General features: G+C 44.9%; 1 pseudogene across 1 annotated transcript; it reads right to left on the bottom strand.

Annotated features, from left to right (window-relative positions):
* Positions 1-501: 501 nt before the first annotated feature.
* Positions 502-6,415, bottom strand: LOC109817817 (disease resistance protein At4g27190-like; annotated as a pseudogene). Its single transcript, XR_014428350.1, has 5 exons — positions 6,168-6,415; positions 5,221-6,064; positions 2,733-4,601; positions 2,119-2,391; positions 502-2,017 (listed from the first exon to the last, which is right to left on the bottom strand). The product of XR_014428350.1 is annotated as a disease resistance protein At4g27190-like (transcript).
* Positions 6,416-15,237: the final 8,822 nt, after the last annotated feature.

The following is a 15,237-nucleotide window of genomic DNA, read 5'->3' as shown; positions in this document are numbered from 1 at the left end:
ATTGCCTCTATCCTTATTATAATTAATATATTTTTCAGTTTCAGGTGACAATAAAAGTTGATCCATGAATTTGGAGGATACTTCTACCGATGCCAAGTTCAAAAAGACTTCAATCGGTATTTGCTTCTATTTAGTAGTTCAATGTTGTAGTAGTCTTGAGCAAAGACTCAAGACAATTCTTTTCATCAAAGAGAATGAATCATTTCCTTTATGCGTTTGATTTTGACTTTTGATATGCAATAAGCTATGAAGAGGTTTAATATTACCTACTGTGAAAGGATAGTCTAAATTAAGATCCATGAATAAGGCATGACACAGTTACTGTAAATTGACATCAATTTAGATTGCATTAGAGAACAAAAGGTGATATGTTCAGATCAAGAATAACACTTAATATGCAATTACGATTGCACTAAGTGCAGAAAGTTGGGAATTCAAAAACAAAAAATTTCAAGAGTAACAGTTATTTTGCAATTGCTGTTTTGAAGGTTGAAACTCAGCTTTTGTAGAAATACAACTAACCACTGCACGCAACCTTTATTAATATTTTTTATACAGTTCTAGCTATAAGCAATCTTGTATTAATGGTGTCATCATAACATAAGTGTGTGGAGCTTCTACACTCTTCTTTACAATAGAGTGTATAGACAACACTGGAATTGCTGTACCTTCTTCCACTATCAGGTTCTTGTCATCACAAATGAATTCATTTCAATATTCTCCATATACTTCTCTCTAGGTCTTGCTTAGCAATGAGACCCATTGCTATGTGATGACCCCTTGGATTCAAAGGTCATTAAAACCAATGTTCTGTTTCTCTTCCTTTTGAATGACCCTCTTGATTAGGCCCTTCTTCAATAACTAAATCTTAATAGTTCATTAAGTACGCTAAAAAAATTAATCAACATCAAAATTCATTTTCTCTTCCATCTTAGACAACAAATGTGAAGAGCGTATTCATGTTTCACATCATAAATCGTATCGAAGGTAGTCAATAACCAATTGATCTTTGTGAAAGTCACCCAGAGATGTCAAGTGGAATTAGACAGAGAATATACTATGACCTTAAAAACCAAGTGAAAGCTTACTACGACTGCCTTTGAATTTCTATGCAATGCTTAATCTTGATTTGAGATCTGCATATTCAAAAAAAACATGATATAGTATATTGAAAACTTTATGGTATAATATAACAAATTAAAACCATAAATATAGGAATTGAAAGTAAAGATCTTCAATTCTAAAACGTAGCTCTATTGAAAAGCTTTCTTACAGTAGTATTAAGGTCACCTTCCCAGTACCACTGATCTCCTTCCTTTGTCAAATATATTTTTCTAAGAATTGATGCCCTCAAGATTCTTTGAGAGAAAGTCTCCATTGCAAGACATTCAACAACATGTAGTTTATTCAACCATGGAAATCTGAGGTTGTGATTTCCAGAACAAAAGCATTGAAGTTCTAGCAAAATAAAAAACTTTATGGATACTAATTTTGGGAAAACAAGCCCAAGAGCTGCCTCTACCCCTCCTTGCTTTTTTGCAATAATTTCCTCTACCCCATAATCACTTATTTCTAGGATTTGGAGATGTATAAGGTCTTTGGCCACAGACAATGGAAAGACATGTTTTAGACTTTGACATTTAGTAGCTGTTACCATAAACAGGTTTTGAAATCAGATACTTCCTTCAGGATCCTTATTCCACAAATGCTTTAGCTTTGGTAAATGACCCAAAGACAAAGTTCTCAGTGGAATGGCTAGCCTCCCGTGACTTGTGTTTATACCATCTATTTCATATACAACTTCCAGTTCCATACAGTACCACAAATTCAGTGATTCTAGGCTTTTTAGTTTGTCTAGCACATGACAAGGGAACACATGCAAGAGATTGTTACAAGATGTGATTTCCATCTTTTTCAATTTACAGAACGAATTTTGAGTGAGTTGGTTGGGCCATATTGACTTCAAGTTGTCCATGTCAGAAATCACAAATGTCTCCAAGTTGGGGAAAATTGGAACCTATATCATACGGTTGACAACATGCTTCAGGCTTTACAAAGGAAAACTAACAATAAATCTAACGACTAACACCAAAACTTAAAGCAATTTGAAAGACTCACTAGTTCAGTTGGAATAGATTTTCTAAAATGAGGAAGGTTACCCATGTTTTCATCTGACACAAATATCTGCTCTACGAATTTGCATGAACTAATTAAAAGATGTTCAAGCTTGACAAGTTTTATAGCTACAGAATCAGAGAAAAGAAATGTCAACCGGTCACATCCATCTATGGTCAAAGTGGTCAAATTTTGAACGTAAAAAAGTTGGTCATTCCATACCTTGTGCACATTGATTGAGTACAGCTTCAAGGTCTCCAAGTTTGGAAATTCAACCTGTCAATATATCCTAATTAGATTATCACCAACAAAGAAGGCGTTCATTACTTTTCTGATTAACTAGTAAGAAATGCCCAGTAAAGGCAAATGATGTAGTTGCTCTTGTTGATGAGTAAACTCTCATGTTACATGATCACCATGTTTTGAGAGACAACTTTTATTTTCCTATCAATCAATTCAATCATGTTCCTTTGCAGTCTTTGTTCCTTTCTTCAAAATTAATGGTACCCATATCAGAAAGACAAACACGAAAATAAATTTTTCAGGTCCACTGAAACTGCAATAAACAAGATGTTTAAGTCTGGAGTTTAATAAAGAACAATAAGTCAAAATTGTACCTTGTCATTAAAAAGTTGACTGGAAAAGCCATTTTCATTTTCAGTAGCCTTAATACTTAACTCTAGAGAGAGATTAACAAGAGAAGGTAAGCATTTTAAAGTTAGGGAACACAAGTTGATGAGCTTGATCTTGTCAGTTTGTCCAGCAATAGCATCCTCTTGTCTTTGCTTAGCAATGATATTCGTCATAAACTTGCATTCAGAAATCTCAATTTCAACAAGTTTAGAGAGGTGTTTAACCATGGAATGAGAGAAAAGAAACTCCATCCTATCACAACCCTTTACTTTGATAACTTGTAGTTTGGTAAAGGCCTGTGCTGGAATTGGATTGCTGCATATTCTCTCCATGTTAACCAGATTATGAAGGATCAATGATTCCAAATTTGGAAAGGCATGATCATGATAAGCCCACTCCGTTGAGCCAATAATGCTCTGCATTTCATCACAGTTTAGGATATTGAGATGCTTCAATCGTGAAAACCCTTCATCATTCAAATCATAAAGTACTTCCTGGACACCCTTTAGTTCAGCCAAATACAAATCTTCAGCATTTGCCATCAAAATCTTTATCCCATAGTCCATTAGAATGCTTGGATCCATGCCCAAATTGAGCTTAAGAAGCCTTGAAGTTCTGTAATTCCCAGACTCCACCTCTGACCAATTCCATCCATCCCCAATCAAAATCTTGTATCTTTCTAGTTTTCCAAAGGCAAGCAAGTCTCTAGAAAAAACTGAAGTATTTTCTATCTGCACATTCAAATTTGTTAGTTGTTGCAAATGCCTTAGCTCACTTAGATTTGAATCAATGTTTTGGCTTTTGCTTCCCTTGGCATCCCCCTGAACATTACAGTTTCCCATGTAGAGCTCTTCCAAGCTTGTCAAGCTTGATATCATGTTGCAAGGAATTACTCCTAGAGTTGAGCAATCAGTCAAATCTAGTAACCGTAGATTACTTAATTGTCCTATTTCTACTGGGAGCTCTCTAAGCTCAGATTTTTCAAGGTTGAGTATCTCTAAACTCGTGATTTCCCCAATAGTAGCTATGTCTTCCAACATGCATTTACACAGATACAATGCTTGGAGGCTTGTCAAGAGACCAAGAGACACAGGAAGGGATGGAGTACAATTTAGACCTCCTAAACTCAGCACCTTCAGTTCTTTCATTTGAACAAAGAAATTATCAGGGACTTTCAAATAGTTACCTTGAGTATTTAGTTGGAGTATCTTCAACTTAGGACATTCTAACATCTCAGGAAGTTCACGAATATAACACCAGTCCAAGAAAATATGATGACATGTTCTCAATAGATCCATTCTGGGCCATTCTTTCAATTCTCTGTTTCTCTGGACAGTAAAGAAAGGTTTGACCCTGGATGAAATGGAGGCAGCCACGTGTCGAACCACATCAAGTGCCACAACTGAATCTCTTTGCCCATCAAGTAACAAACTAGCAACTCTCAGGTTGTCAATCAAATTGTAAAGCCTATTTCTCCCATCTGCCAATGTATCAACATGTTTATGCATCCCCAGGCACCAACCAAACACCAATAAATCCCTAGTGCTACAACCATTCCCCATTGAACCCAAAAGTAGGAAGAATGTTGAGTTCCTGACTTTCTAAACAATTATAACTCATCTCAATAGCAGAACGCACAGGAGAATACAAACACCTTTCAAGATCAAAATTCGTTATCTGCTCTAGTGCATCCTTCCAAGCATACAAATCCTTGTCCTTCAACGCCTCTACCACTGTCACTATCAAAAGTGGCAAACCACCACAGCTTTTTGCTACCTCAGCAGCCACAGGTTGAATGCTGGAATCCCTAACCACATCCCTGTTGGAATTCAAGTGTGAAGCGAAGTCCCACATTGATTAGAGTTGGGCATGTTGAGTAATATATAAGTGAGAAAGACCCACCTACCTAATGCCTTAAGGTTTTAGGTTATGTTGTGGTGTCAAGCTCACTTGTGTGACTTACTCACTACCCACTGTGTGGAATGCTCCCCAGTGTTCTAAACTTGGTATCAGAGCCGATGGTTCGACCAAGTGACTGGTGATCGGCTCAGACGAGTATTGGTTGAATCCAAGAGTGGGATCCTAAATGGAATTGGCAGGAGATCCAAGAGTAGGATCATCCCTTGTACTGAAAGTTTCCCTAGAGGTGTGGAGGACGTGTGTCGTTGAAGGGCAACGATAATGCAAGCAAGGCCACCATTGAATACTTGTAGACGAAAGAAAAAGCTTCCGCTTGAGGGGGAGCGTGACCATGTGGAAGGGATTCACACTTGAGGGGCAGTGTTGGAATTCAAGTGTGAAGCGAAGTCCCACATTGATTAGAGTTGGGCATGTTGAGTAATATATAAGTGAGAAAGACCCACCTACCTAATGCCTTAAGGTTTTAGGTTATGTTGTGGTGTCAAGCTCACTTATGTGACTTACTCACTACCCACTGTGTGGAATGCTCCCCAGTGTTCTAAACTCCCCAACAATCCCCTCCCCTCTTGTCAAACAACCCCCAACTCTCATCCTCAGACAAAACATCAAGCCTATAAACCCTCTCCGCCCCCAAGCTAGAATTCAACACATTGAGATCCCTATACGTTACCAACAACTTGCATATGCAACCTCGTTGATCCTCACCAAGAGGAACACCAACTTGAATCAAGTCAAGCTTCCCCCACACATCATCCAGTACCCCAAGAATCCTCTGCTCCTGCCGAATCCATCACCACCACATCAAACAATCCATCCTTTTCAACTTTCCATGCCAATTCTTCACCAAAGCAGTCTTCCCCACCCCAGCCATCCCATACAACCCAACAAAGTCAACCTTCTCATGCTCCAGCACACGTACAATATCATTCAACACCAAATCTCTAGACTCCAACTCCACATACTCCCTAGCAATTGAACTCACATTGCATTTCAAAGCACACCGAAACGAAACCCTATCGAACGTCTCCCTTCTGATTTCCCTCACAGCCTCCACCAAATTTCTCGCTCTCTGGCTATCCGTGTACCTGGAATACACATCCATGCATCCCACTCTCTCCCGATCCTCCTCGCGGAGGAACGCCTGCGCCTCCTCCACGGCAGCCCGCACTCTGCCGAACCAGTCGAGCACGGTGTCCTCGATCTCTTTGCCGCTCCTCTTGGCAGCTTCGACGGTGTGTTTCACTTCCTTCTCCCTGCACTACAGCTTCTGCACCTGGACTTCGAGCTCCTTCAGGTTCGCGTTGTACATCAACACGTAGGTGAGTTGGCGCAGCAATGGCGCCGCCACGGTTGATGCCACGCTCGCAATAACACCCATCGTTGAGTGTGCGTTTATCTGAAAACCATGGAACGAGACTAAGACTTTTCGGTTCTAGTCGTTGATGTGACTGTTAAGTGAAACAATGCAAGAAAAGAGTGGTTATGAATTGAGATCGTACCTGTTCAAAGTTCTGTAGCTTGGTGATGATGATGGTGTTCAGTGTTCTCAGTTCTCGCTTTCTCTCCTTAGGCACCACCAATGCCTCGTGCATGTGCTATGATGAGAGTCAACCCGAGCGTCAGTTCTTAGACATCATATAATATAACGGGTCATCTGTCCACTTGTTCATTTTTCCATTATTCAATTCTCCACGGAAACTTGTTCAATAGTTCTGTGATTTCTTTTATCCTTTAGGAAAAAAACTATTTTTATTTATTTATTGTACCGGAAGGATCCCATAGGCCACGTGGATCGGTCACGTGGATTGGCCACGTGGGTTGGCCACGTGGATCCCGACGTCATAACTAACCAGATATTGACGCATCCCGAATCACATCGGCTCGGCAAAGCCTGATTCGGTCGGAGAGCCCGATTCCTCTTACATCGGCTCGGCCAAATGATAGTCCGAATGAGACACATCGGCCAAATCTTGTCGGCTCAGATAAAGACCCACAACGTTAGAATAGTTAAGACAATAAATTACGATTGATAAAGGACAACACATGATTAAGGCATAAACAGTCGATTAACACCGTATTACCTAATTTGGTAAACAACAGAGAAGGCCCACAATGCTCAGGCCCACGTCAGGTATTATAAATAGACCACACATAACGAGGTAGGTTCACTGTTCAATTATTCTCCTAGAATATCGTGCTTGTCCTGACTTGAGCGTCGGAGTGCCTTTTGCAGGTACCTCGCGCCCTCGTTGAAGAACTAGTCCAAAGCTCTCGTTCGGCCCTCTACCAGCAGAAGATTACGAGTGTGCCCTCAGACAGGTACATTTTGGCGCCCACCGTGGGGCCGAACCGATAGCTTTTGAAGTACAAGATGGCAAAGACAAGGAAAACGCACACCGAAGATCACCGATCCAAAGATGAACACCAATCTGAGGCGGACAACGTCGAGACGGTTGACGAGACCAACATGACCAAGATGGTACGGCAACTAAAGGAGGAAATGGCCGCCATGAAACAGCAGCAAGAGAAAGACGCCCGAGAAATGGCAGCCTTGAGGGAAGAGAATGCTACCCTCAAAAATCAAAAAGATCCCACATGGAAGCCCTCCGAGCCGACTCACACCTAGGGGTCGTTCCACTCGCTCGGACACCACACTTCTCTCCCTCATACTTCCACTGTAGCCCCAGGGAACCATGGTTCGGCCGCCCGAGTAACCGACTGACCTGTGTATGCCCCGCCGGCCGGAGCGCACCGACATCCTTTCACTCCCAGCATCATGCAATCCTCTCTTCTTGATCACTGGAAGTCCCTCCCGATAGATAAGTATGACGGGACTACTGACCCCGATGAGCACGTCGACATTTTCCTCACCCAAGTCACCCTCAGCACCATAGACGAGCCGCATTATGTCGAATCTTCCCAACATCTTTGAAGGGAAGAGCATTGAGTTGGTTCACTCATCTCCCGGCCAACTCGATCAACTCTTTCAACACCTTAGCATCCCAGTTTACCATCCAGTTCGCCACCAGCCGACCCCACCATTTGACCTCTCTCGCATTGGTAAGCATAAGACAGGAGAAGAAGGAATCTCTTCGGACCTTCATGAGCCGATTCAACAAGGTGGCTCTTGAAATCCGAGATCACAATCCAGCCGTTGCCCTTCACCATTTGACTACAACTTTGAAGCGGGGACCGTTTGCTAACAGCATTTGCAAAAAACCCGTCAGATATGGATGACTTGAGACGCCGTGCCGACAAGTACATGCAAATGGAGGAGCTCGCGGAATTCTGTAACCAGGCCAGGGCAGAGGCAGCGCCCAAGGTCGAGAAGCCGGCCGAAAACTCCTAAGGCAGTCGTCCCAAGGACCTGGTCCCAAGAGAAAAACCCGTTCGCGGACCAAGGTACACTCACTACACTCCCTTGAACACCAGCCGATCGGTTGTACTCGATCAAGCACTTGCCGCGGAAGTCCTAGCGGTACCAAAACGAGCGTCGAATCCCCCGCGCGCCGACACAAGCAAATCCTGCAAGTACCACCGCAATCGGGGTCACTCGACCGAGGAGTGCGCAGCCCTGAAAGACAAAATTGAAGATTTAATAAAACAGGGGCAACTCCAATGGTTCGTCGATCGACCTCGGTCTCCCCAATACGATGATCGTCGACATCGCCAAGATCAGTCCGACTGAAATATATTCGACAGGCGTCACTATAGGGAACGAAGTCGGTCAAGGGATCGAAAGGAAGAGGAACCAACAACCCAACCTCGAAGGGTTATCAATACTATCGCTGGTGGATTCGTAGGCGGAGGCCCGATACCCTCAGCACAAAAGAGACATCTACGAATCGTCCGAACCGTTTACGCAGTCGAACGCACAAGACAAAAACTGCCCACCATCACTTTCACCGAAGCCGACTTCAAAGATATCGATCCAGACCAAGACAACCCCATGGTCATCAGTGTCGAGATCCACAATTGCATTGTTCGGAAAACGCTGGTTGATCAAGGTAGCTCGGCTGATATCCTCTACTAGAATACCTTTAAGCAACTCAGCATCCTGGAGGTAGAGTTAATCCCATACAACGAGCCCTTGGTTGGATTCTCAGGTGAACGTGTCCAAACTAAAGGATATATCAAGTTGTCCACTCGTTTTTGCTTCGACGATGCCGAAGCCCGAGACATCCCGATCAAGTACGTGGTGGTGCACGCCAACACGTCGTATAACATTCTTCTCGGAAGGCCGTCCCTCAACAGGTTGGGTGCGATTGTGTCAACTCCGCACTTAGCTATGAAATTTCCTTCTGAATCAGGCCGAATCATCACGGTCCATGCAGATCAAAAAGCGGCTAGGGAATGCTACTTTGCTAGTCTCCGACTACCTCACCTCGAAACGACCAAACCATGAGGAGTGAAACGTGTGCACTCGGTAGCCCAAGATTTTGAAACGATGGTGGACTTCGACCCTCGAATGGAACAGGACGAGAGGGTCGAGCCAATTGAGGATCGGCATCCAATTGTTCTTGGGCCGACCGACCAACACGTCACCTATCTCGGGTCTAACCTGTCCGAGACTGAAAGGCGTGAAATCGAAAGCGTCGTTAAGAAAAACAAAGACCTTTTCGCATGGCGACCAGCTGACATGCCGGGAATTGACCCGAACTTCTTGTGCCATCGGCTCTCCGTATGCCGAGAAGCAAAACCGGTTGCCCAACGAAAAAGAAAAATGGGCAAAGAATGGAAAAAAGCAGTGGAAGCGGAAGTATCCAAACTCCTAGAGGCGGGTTTCATTCGAGAAATCCAGTACACCACCTGGTTGGCCAACCTCGTCATGGTGAAGAAGTCAAATGGGAAATGGCGAATGTGTACCGACTACACAGATTTGAACAAGGCCTGCCCCAAGGATGCCTACTCATTGCCGAACATAGACCGATTGGTGGACGGCGCAGCCAGACATAAGTTCCTAACATTCCTTGATGCATATTCAGGCTACAATCAAATCCGAATGTATCCTCGGGACGAGGACAAAACGACATTTGTCACAGAATCCGCCAATTACTGTTACCAAGTAATGTCATTCGACTTGAAGAATGCCGACGCCACGTATCAACTGTTCATGGAAAAGATCTTCGGCAATCAAATTGGGAAAAACATCGAAGTTTACGTAGATGATATGGTGGTCAAATCGGCCGACACACCTTCCCATGTGGCGGACCTAGCCAAAGTCTTCCACGCACTTCGAAAACACCAGATGAGACTTAATCCTGATAAGTGTGTATTCGGCGTCTCAGGCGGCAAATTCTTAGGTTTCATGCTGTCAAGCCGGGGCATCGAGGCTAATCCAGATAAATGCCAAGCTATTATCAACATGAGAAGCTCGTCCAACTTAAAACAAGTCCAAAAGTTGGCAGGTCGTCTAACAGCGTTGTCTCGCTTCCTACCATGTATGGCCGAGACCTCCAGGCCGATCCTAGGCCTTCTGAAAAAAACAACTCAGTTTCAATGGACGGATGAATGTGAAACATCATTTCAACTCTTCAAAAAGTGTCTCGGCACTCCCCCAGTCTTGACCAAGCCGACACCTGGCCAAGAGATAATCTTGTATTTAGCAGTTTCGGGCGAGGCCATAAGCGCCAGGTTGATACAAGAACGAGAAGACCAACAACAACCGATATACTTTATAAGTCGAGTACTTCAAGATTCTGAACGACGATAACAACTATTGGAAAAGGCAGCCCTCGGACTCATCTATGCGGCTAGGTGCCTTCGGCAGTACTTTCAGAGCCATACTGTGGTGGTCCAAACAGACTGTCCGATCGCTAAAGTACTGTGAAAGCCAGAACTTGCCGGCCGAATGATGGCATGGTCAATTGAACTATCCGAATTTGACATCCAATTCAAACCTCGGGGAGCCATTAAAGCACAAAGCTTGGTCGATTTTGTCAACGAGTTATCACCACTCGGACAGTTCAAAGATAATGCTTGGACCATGCATGTAGATGGATCATCCAACCAATAGGGAAGCGGCGCTGGCATAATCCTGGAAAGTCCATCCGGTATTACCCTCGAGCAATCACTTCGATTCGGCTTCAAAACCTCTAACAATCAAGTAGAATATGAAGCTTTGCTTGCCGACATGAGGTTGGCTGCCGAGATGGGTGCCACTAAAATCGTGTGTTGGACCGACTCGAAAGTGGTGGCCGAACAGGTCAATGACAACTTTCAAGTCAAAGAGGCTAACTTGTTGAAATATTATCATTTGTACAAAGGGATGAAAGATCAATTTCATGAGGTACAAGTTCGACACACACCACGACGTAACAATGAAAGAGCCGACCAGTTAGCTCGATTAGCCAGCAACCGAAAACCAGGACAACTCCGATCCACCATCCATCTGGAGCTACCCACATGTAGCATCCCACAGGAATGCATGCCGATCGACAAAACGTCCAACTCTTGGATGACTGACATCATGAATTTCATTGTCAGCGGCTCAGAACCGCCTGATCCGACTAAGGCTAAGAAAATCCGAACTCAAGCAGCACGTTATTTTGTGGTGGCCTGAGAGTTGTACCGATGAGGGTTCTCCACACCGTTGTTGAAGTGCATCAACCAGCAACAAGCCGATTATGTCTTACGAGAGATTCACGAAGGAATCTGTGGCTCGCACTCAGGTGCAAGAACCTTAGCGGCTAAAGTGCTGAGAGCCGGATATTACTGGCCGACTCTGAAGACCGACTGTGCCGATTATGTAAAGAAATGTAAACAATGCCAACAACACGGCAACTTGATACACGCATTAGCCGAGCAACTCCACGCCATTAGCGCCCCTTGGTCGTTTGCTCTTTGAGGCATCGATATTCTCGGACCATTTCCACTCGCCAAAGGCCAATGCAAATTTTTGGTCGTAGCCGTGGATTACTTTACCAAATGGATAGAAGCCGAGCCGCTTGCAACCATAATGGCGGCAAATATCCAAAAATTTGTGTGGAAAAACATCGTCACTCGGTTCGGCATCCCGTATGCGATTATCTCAGACAATAGACTTCAGTTCACGGATAAGAAATTTAACAACTTCCTTGAAAACCTTGGCATTCGGCACCGGTTCACATCTGTCGAACATCTACAATCTAACGGTCAAGTCGAGGCAGCTAACAAAGTAGTCCTCAAAGAGTTAAAGAAACGTCTTGGCACAGCCAAAGGAGCTTGGGCTGAAGAACTCCCTGAAGTTCTCTGGGCATACCGGTGCACGACCCAATCAAGCACAAAGGAAACCCCATTCCGGTTGGCATACAGCACGGACGCCATGATACCGGTCGAGGTTGGAGAACCCTCATTTCGACGGATGCATTTCCATGATGAATCCAACAACAGTGCGATTCAAGCTGAACTAGATGTCTTAGATGAAGCCCGAGAAAAAGTGCAGATTGTTACCAAAGCGTGCAAACAGAGAATGACTCGGCGATTTAATTCCAAGTTGAAACCAAGAACCTTCCAAGAAGGCGATCTTGTTTGGAGGGCCACTGGCTCGGCACGCCGTAATCTGATAGAAGGGAAGTTGGCGGCTAACTGGGACGGTCCGTTCCAGGTCAGACACGCTCTCAGTAACGGCGCCTACAAATTGGAAGAATTGACAGGCAAGGTCATCCCTCGGACATGGAATTCTACTCACCTGAAGACCTATTACAGTTAGAACTACTCATGTACAAATGTCTTACGATGCACTCTTTTCCTTGAATCGTTCTTTTTTCCTCTTAAAATATTGAGAAGAGGTTTTGGCCGGCAAGGTTTTTAACGAGGCATCCACTCATCAATAATAAGACAGTTCAAATAGCTATAACTTGTTTTACATTTCCCATTTTTCTTTCTCCATTAATTAAAACAAGTCTTCCCTTCCGAGATGTCTCTCGGCCAAGGACGCGGCTTAAATTATTAAAACAAGTCTTCCCTCCCGAGATGTCTCTCGGCCAAGGACGCAGCTTAAATTATTAAAAAGAGTCTTCCCTCCCAAGATGTCTCTCGGCCAAGGACGCGGCTTAATTATTGAAACAAGTCTTCCCTCCCGAGATGTCTCTTGGCCAAGGACGCGGCTTAGCTTTATTGAAACAAGTCTTCCCTCCCGAGATGTCTCTCGGCCAAGGACGCGGCTTAATTTATTAAAACAAGTCTTCCCTCCCGAGATGTCTCTCGGCCAAGGATGCGGCTTAATTTATTAAAACAAGTCTTACCTCCCGAGGTGTCTCTCGGCCAAGGACGCGGCTTAAGATATCTCTCGGCCAAGGACGCGGCTTAATTTATTAAAACGTCTTCCTTCCCGAGATGTCTCTCGGCCAAGGACGCGGCTTAATTTATTAAGACGAGTCTTCTTTCCCGAGATGTCTCTCGGCCAAGGACGCGGCTTAGCTTTATTAATGAACTACCGTATAATTGACATGGTTTGATGTGTCGTATTCATGATTGTTGGAAATACTAAATTGCATTAAAAGGGAAAGGGCGCTATCGGCCCGGAGTTACAGAATGATAAGGCACTATCGGCCTTTACACAAAAACCCAAATATTCACCCTAAGTTGCTACTCTGGGTTCCTCGCGCGCTGGCACCTCCTGCTCGGCCACATCCTCATTCACCGCCTCATTACCGCTCGGCCCAGTCGGATGACGAACAGGCGCATCTGCATCCGGATGTTCGTTCTGGGGAATTTGGGTTATATTTACATACTCCCCCCGATAGAAATCCATGGACATATTGAATTTGAAGTCCGAGGGAATGGTCCCAAAATGCTGAGCCTGGCGAGAGGCCTGTGCAAAGCCGGCCTCGTGCTGAGAAAGAACCTTGCTTCTGGCCCTCTCCTTATACGCGCCGAACGCCTTCTTCTCGGCCTCCAAGTTGATCTCCAGCTTCGACACCTTCTCGACCTCGGACTTCAGGCGATTCTCTAACCTTTGCACTTGCAAAGCCAGATCATCATTTTGGCGACTCCAATGTTGCAGTTCTGCCTCACACTTCTTGTCGTGCCCTTGAGCCTCAGATAACGCAGTCAAGGTTTCCTGCATGGACTTCTCCGACTCAGCAAGCTGTCGGCGCAAAGTCTCGGCCTCGGCACTTGGCTGCATCATAATACTTTGAGCCAAAGCCAAAGATCGAGCTTGAAACTCGCAGAAAAAAGTCCATTTGTGGGCCGGCGTCATCTGCCCCAACAAGGATTGCCCAACCTCGGAGGTCAAATCCTGACTAAAGTAGTCCTGCGGACTGACATTAGATGCTAAAAATTGCGGACCCACCAGCCCTTGAGGAGCCACGAGAACGGGCAGCCTCGATTGCTTCTGTCGACGTGCATCAACCTCGGCCTCGACCTTCCTTTTGGCCGCCTTCGCCCTTTGCACATCCTGGGCATTCTTGTCCTTCTGCGGTGCCTGAGGCCGAGTTGTCTCACGGACTGGGGCCCGGTTATCCCCATGAGGCGTCGTCACCAGCGTGGCGGCACAACCTTGGATCAGAGCGCGAATATCCAAGTCATCGGTGTAGTTCGCCATAATACCTGCACAAACACTAGTCAAAATCAATGCCAACGCAGGAATTCAAACGAAAGACATATGCTATACCAATTAAATCGTCAAGTGGTTGTGTCGATTTCTTGAGCCGGACGAGGTCTACGGCACTGCAACGGTAGGCAACTTTTCAAGCACTGCCAAGTTCTTTTTCTCCTCGGTAGACATCTTAGACTTCGAAACCACGTCATATTTTCGCGACGATCGAGTCCAATACAAAGGGAAAAATGCTTCTCCCGAGTCATTAAAAATGTATTTCTTGCCGTTGCGCGGCCGAATCATTACCTTGAAGAACCCAACCTTGAACCCCTTATAATAAGTCGTGAAGGGTTGAAGTAAACAATGTTCTGCCCGAACTAGCGACAACCATTTGGCCTTCTTTGTTGGCCGGGAAGAATAAAAGTATAAGAACAAATGGGGTGTCGGCTCCATACCGAGAGCTAGGCATAACTGCCGAAATCCCTGCATTGCGGCCTAGTTGTTCGGATGCAACTGTGTCGGTGCAACGTTAAGTAAACGAAGCACACCCATTAAAAATTCATCGAAAGGTAGGGTCACTCCTAGATCCTGAAACAAATAGTCATACACGAAAAAAGAAGTCATATTTACATTCCCCTCGGCCCAGAAAAACAAAATCTGACTGCCACGACCCATCGTTTCGACACGGCTTGAAGAAAAAACCCGAGGGCACTTCTTCATCCGGCAAAGTAACGAAGTTCTCTGAGTCGGACAGTAAACCAATCGAGTCCTTATCAGTATACCGAGAAAATACACTACCTACTTCTCCATGTACCCACCTATAGCCGCGAACTTCTATAGGGCCAAACTAACGAGTAGACGCGCCGGCTCGGCGAGTATCCGGTCGGCCCTCAATCATCTCGAGCGAAGAAGCCTCTTCCACACTTCGCGATTGCTCGAACTCCTCGATAATCTCTACACTAGCCGATTTCTGAGTCGCTGAGTCCGAACCCCCTTGCTCAACCAGCGCATGAGAACCTTGACCGACAGAATCATCTCGCTCTTGA

Source organism: Cajanus cajan, chromosome 8 (genome assembly GCF_000230855.2).
Source record: "Cajanus cajan strain Asha chromosome 8, NIPB_CcT2T_4, whole genome shotgun sequence".
In the NCBI taxonomy this organism is placed as follows: Eukaryota; Viridiplantae; Streptophyta; class Magnoliopsida; order Fabales; family Fabaceae; genus Cajanus; species Cajanus cajan.
Note: the sequence above shows the minus strand (reverse complement) of the source record. Positions and strands in the feature narration are given on the sequence as shown.